Here is a 5,887-nt window from a genome sequence, read left to right on the forward strand (position 1 = left end):
AGCGACCAAGGGGGAGGGGGCTTGCTCCCCAAGCAAGGGGGGCGCCCCCCTTAGGGTTCCCCCCAACTCTAGGCGCATGGGCCCTAGGGGGGTTGGCGCCCAGCCCTCTTAGGGGCTGGTTCCCTTCCACATACAGCCCATGAGGCCCTCCGGGACAGGTGGACCCTTAGAACCCCTCCGGTGGCCCCGGTATAATACCGGTATGCCCTGAATATTTCCGGTGACCGTATGACAACTTACCATATATAAATCTTCACATCCGGACCATTCCAGAACTCCTCGTGACGTCCGGGATCTCATCCGGGACTCTGAACAACATTCGGTAATCACATACAAATCTTCCTTATAACCCTAGTGTAAGTGCATCTAGTGCCCCTTAGTGATTTTGGTGTATTGAAGACTTATAGGTTAAGGGACTAATGCCTTTGTGAGTATACACAGGTCTATAAGTCTATGAGGAGTTTGATATTTACAGAGAAAGTCGACCCCTAAAAATGAAGTTCTTCAACTGAAGACTTTGATATTCTGAAGACTTTCTGAAGACTTTGAAAGTGAAGAAATTGGTGTGACCTTAAAGACTTGGTATTCATTTGTGGAACATGAAGCGTGAAGACTTTTATTTTCGTAATTTCATTTTCTCTTTCTTGAGTCATAGGAAACACCGTACTGTTAAAGGGGGTCGAGGAAATACTAAGGAAAAATTTCCATGTGATGCTCAACTCAAAATCCTACACCTACCAATCCCTTCGAGTGAAGCCTTTGGAAATCTCATACAGTTCAGTCACTTTCTTCAGTGACAGAGACGAAGTTCTTATGGTCGCTGATGAATTTCTTCTGACTGAGGAGTTAGGAATTTGTCAGTGCGAATTACCTACACAGTGAGGAACATGATAGCCCTGAGGAATTTGAGAGTCAAATTTCCGACTGTTGCTGTGCTGCGTGCCAGCTGTCCCAAAATATCTTATCCACCTAACGGTCATATCATTGAGGGGCATTTATGACTTATCATGTCGGTCTCCTCCCTAGGCTATAAATAGCCGCCCCCTACAACCACTAGCTGGTTGGCTGCTCCGAGAGAACTTGACACTTGTCATTTGAGAGCAACCCATCCTCCGAGGACTTTGAGCGAAAATCATCAAGTGAGGAAAACCCAAAACCAAACCCCTACAAACCCAAAGTGATTGAGCATCACTGAAGAAATTGATCCTGCGTGGATCTGACGCTTGTTACCTATGAAGACTGTGCTTCTTCCAGACGGTTAGGCATCAAGGTCTAGAGCATCCAAGAGGAATTGTGGATCGCCGAGTGACCAAGTCTGTGAAGGTTTGGAAGTCGCCTGAAGACTTACCACGAGTGATTGGACGAGGTCTGTGTGACCTTAGTTCAAGGAGAATACGGTGAGGACTGGGTGTCCTGAGCTGCATGCTCAGCGACTGGGTGTCCGGAACTGTGTGTCCTCGAGTTTAAATACTCAGCCGCTCCAACCAGACGTACAACTGAGACAGCAGTTGGAACTGGTCTACCAAATCATTGTCTTCACCAACCTAACTGGTTCTATTTCCTCAACCCTTTCATTTCCTCATTACTGTGTTGAGTGTTTGTTCATATCTGTGTTTGAAGACTTTGACTGAAGACTTTCTCAATTTCCTCAGTTCAATTTCTTCAGTCTGTTTGTCTTCATCTTGTGTTATCCTATGATTACGCTTTCTGTACTCTGTGCTAGTCTTCATTTCATCATGATGACCATGCTTGTATTCTGTTATGCTTACTTCTGAGTACTTATTCCGCTGCTAATAGTTCTTCGCTAAGGAATTTCCTCACCGGCAAATTCCTCAGTGAAGAATTCATAAAAATCGCCTATTCACCCCCCTCTAGTCGACATAACGCACTTTCAATTGGTATCAGAGCAAGGTACTCCCTTGTTCTGTGTGATTTTGGTTTAACCGCCTGGAGTTTTAGTTATGTCGACCGCAGGTATGATCAAGGTCTCGGCTGGGTGTCCTACCTTTGATGGGACGGACTACCCCTACTGGAAAAACAAGATGCGAATGCATCTCGAGGCAATTGACAACGATCTCTAGTATGTTGTGGAAAATGGTGTTCCCTCTGTCACACCCTCACTGAACGCTACCGATGTGAAGAGATTCAAGCAACTCGATTCTCAAGCGAAGAATATCATATGTGGCCATCTGAGTAAAGGACATTATGGAAGAGTGAGTGCTTTGGAAACTGCTAAGCTTATCTGGGATAGGCTGTCCAAAGTGAATGAAGGAGTCTCAACTCAGCGTGACTCTCGAGTTGATGTTCTTCGGAATCTCTTCAACCGCTTCAAAAGACTCAACAATGAAAATGTCCAACAAACCTTTGATCGCCTCACTGACATCTCAAATGAGCTTCAAGCCCTCGGTGCCACGGACATCACTGACCATGAAGTGGTGAAGAAACTGTTGAGATCACTTGATTCCTCATTTGATACTCTGGGTCTGATGATACAAGAACGGGCTGACTACAGGTCTCTTGATCCTGCCGATATCTTCGAAAGGCTAAATACTCACGAGTTCCAGCTTGCTAAAAAGAGAGGTCTCTATGGTTCGAGCTATGGCAAACCACGTGCCCTGAAGGCCAAGGTTGTGTCTGAGTCTGAATGTGAGGATTCTGGTAGTAGCCTTGGTGATCCTGAAGAATTGAGCCAGGAGCTAGCACTGCTCGTGAAGAAATTCCAGAAGTTCTCAAGACGTGGTCGCTTTGGAAAATCCTCAAGAAGCAGTGATTCCTCATCAAGTGACTATAAGAGAAGGCTGTGCCACAAATGCAAGAAACCTGGTCATTATATTCAAGATTGTCCTCAGTGGGAAAAGGAATTGAAGAAGAAGAAATACAAGGATTACAGTTCTGATGATGCGAAGAAGAAGAAGAAATCATCAAAATCCTCGAAGTCTTCATCTCACAAGAAGAGCAGCTCCAAGAAGGCTCGGGCATTAATTGGCAAGGAAATGGACTCTGAAGCTGAATCTGAGGAACATGAGGAAGAGGAGGCGTCTGAAGAATCTGAATCTGGTGTGGCGAGTCTGGCCTTTGCTACTGCTTTCGTTAGCAAGTCCATCTTCAACACTAAAGAAAGTGACCCCACCGACAAGCCTGATGAAGATAATGATGACTACACTCCCACCTATCGCTTCATGTCAAAAGGTGCAAAGGTACTCAAATACACCTCCTCTGAATCTAGTGAAAATGAATCTGATGAGAATCTCAAGCCCAGCTACTCTAAACTTGCTAGGATTGCTGTGAAACAACAAAGGGCTTTTGAAAAGGTTCAAAACATGCTAGATAAGAGTGATGATATGTTGGGTGAAGAAATGGATCGCACTAAAGCCCTGACTGAAAATCTTCAGAGACTTCAGTCTAGGTTTGATAACCTTCAAAGTCATCATAACACTCTCTTATTTGATCATGAGAAACTTTCTTATGAATTTCTTCAAAGAAAGCAAGATCTTGAGAAGCTAAGAGTGAGTTATGAAGATCTTTAGAAGGAGCGCGATTCATTACTAGCTCAACAAATCAGCGCTTCTCAGGAAGAATTTGTTCCTCCATGCTTAAAGTGCATTGAACGTGAATCTGCTAATTCTTCACCTGAATGTTCAAATGCTTCAACTGTTACAAATTCTTCACCTACCTCTGCTATCACTAATTCCTCATCTGAGGACATTGCTAGTATCACTGACGATGCATGGCTGAAGGAATTGTACACGACAGGCATGTACAAAAGCCTCAAAGGGCATCAGATTCTTTGTGATGTGCTCAAAAAGCAGATCCTCAACAGAAACCCTAGGAAAGAGGGTATTGCCTTTGAGAGGAAACTTAATGCTGATGGAACATATTGGAAGCCTGAGCAGTACCCCAAGACCTCATGGGTTGCTGCAAAGGGACCTCCAGTTGATCCATCTAACTTATCTGGCTTTACATGTGAATCTTCTCATTCTTCTGATGAGTCATTTGACTCTAACTATAAATTGTTCAAAAATCAGAATGGTGAAGTATTTGCTAGATATGTTGGGACTAACTGCAGGAACGGTTCCTCTATGAAGAAAATCTGGGTTCCCAAAAGTTATGTTGAAAGTCTTCAGGTGAATGTCCTCATGACACCACCTGTGAAGAACAGGAACCCCAGATCCAATTCTTCATGTGGACCTAATTCTTCACATGGATCAAAGTCCTCATATGATCATCATCATGCTAACCCCTCTGTTTCGCAGGGTAGAGCTAAGGGCTATGAATATGCACATTATTCTTCAAATCATTATGTTCATAAGTCCTCGAAGAATTTCTCTGCTTATTCGTATGCTTACCCTAACCCCTCTTATGTGAAACGAAATGGATTGGCCTCTATGCCACCATTATCTTATGGTGCTCGCAGAGTGATGAACTCTTTGCCACCCCTTCAGATGTGGGTGGTGAAGAAAAATTACTAATCTCTTCTGCAGGGTCAGGTCTCCAGACGTGCTTTAATGTATGAAGAATTTGCTGGGGACCTGACAAACTTGCCTGAAAGGACGCAGGCTAATCATGATGAAATGAACTTTCATTTCACATGTCCTCCTACTACTATATCTGTTTACTGCTTGATGAAATTCATCTGATGAACTTGATATCATATTCTTCATTGATGAAGCATATGAGATTGTAAGTTACACTAATTCATCTGCAGGATGATCAACCCAAAACCACTGAATGGGTCCTCGATAGTGGATGTACAAATCACATGACTGGTGACAAGAATCTTTTGATGGATGCTCCCTTATCACCGTCACATCTGAAGCACATCATCTTTGCTGACAAAGGCAAAAGTCAGGTATTGGGTCTTGGTAAGGTTGCGATATCTAAGGATAAACACATGGACAAAGTCATGCTTGTTGAGTCCTTAGGATACAACCTCATGTCAGTCTCAATGCTTTGTGATCTTGATATGGTTGTTGTCTTTGGCAAGTATCGCTGTGTTGTGATTATGGAAGCTGACAATTCCAAAGTCTTCGAAGGCTTTAGGAGAGGAGATTTGTATATTGTTGATTTCTCTACAGGACCACAACCAGCCGTGTGTCTACTTGCAAAAGCTTCAGAAGGCTGGCTATGGCATCAACGACTTGGTCACGCAGGCATGAGGAATTTGCACACGCTTGCGAAGAAGAAGCATGTCATTGGCATTGAGAATGTCAAATTCCTCAAGGATCACTTATGCGGAGCCTATGAAGCTGGAAAAATGACCAAGGCCAAGCATCCATCGAAGACTATCATGACCACTACTCGTCCATTCAAATTGCTTCACATGGACCTCTTCGGACCTAATCATTACTCAGCAGTCTCTAATGCTGCATCTCTATATGGTTTTGTCATTGTTGATGATTACTCTCGATATACATGGGTACACATTGTTACTTACAAACATGAAGTGCAGGAAGTCTTCAAACGTTTTTCCTCGAGAGCTTCAACCAACTTTGGTGTGAAGATCAAGCACATCAGAAGTGACAATGGAACTGAGTTCAAGAATTCCGGTCTTGATGACTATCTTGATGAACTTGGTATTACTCATGAGTTATCTGCTCCCTATACTCCTCAGCAAAATGGCGTCGTGGAGCGCAAGAACAGAACTCTTGTTGAGATGGCTCGCACTATGCTTGATGAATACAAAACGGCTCATCGTTTTTGGATTGATGCAATTGATACTGCGTGCCACATCATCAACAGAGTATATCTTCACAAATTCTTCAAGAAGACGGCCTATGAACTCCTCACTGACAAGAAACCCAATGTGAGTTATTTCAAAGTCTTCGGTGCTAAATGTTGGATTAGAGATCCTCACCACAATTCTAAATTTGCACCAAAAGCACATGAA

Source organism: Triticum dicoccoides, chromosome 6B, assembly GCF_002162155.2.
Source record: "Triticum dicoccoides isolate Atlit2015 ecotype Zavitan chromosome 6B, WEW_v2.0, whole genome shotgun sequence".
Lineage (NCBI taxonomy): Eukaryota > Viridiplantae > Streptophyta > Magnoliopsida > Poales > Poaceae > Triticum > Triticum dicoccoides.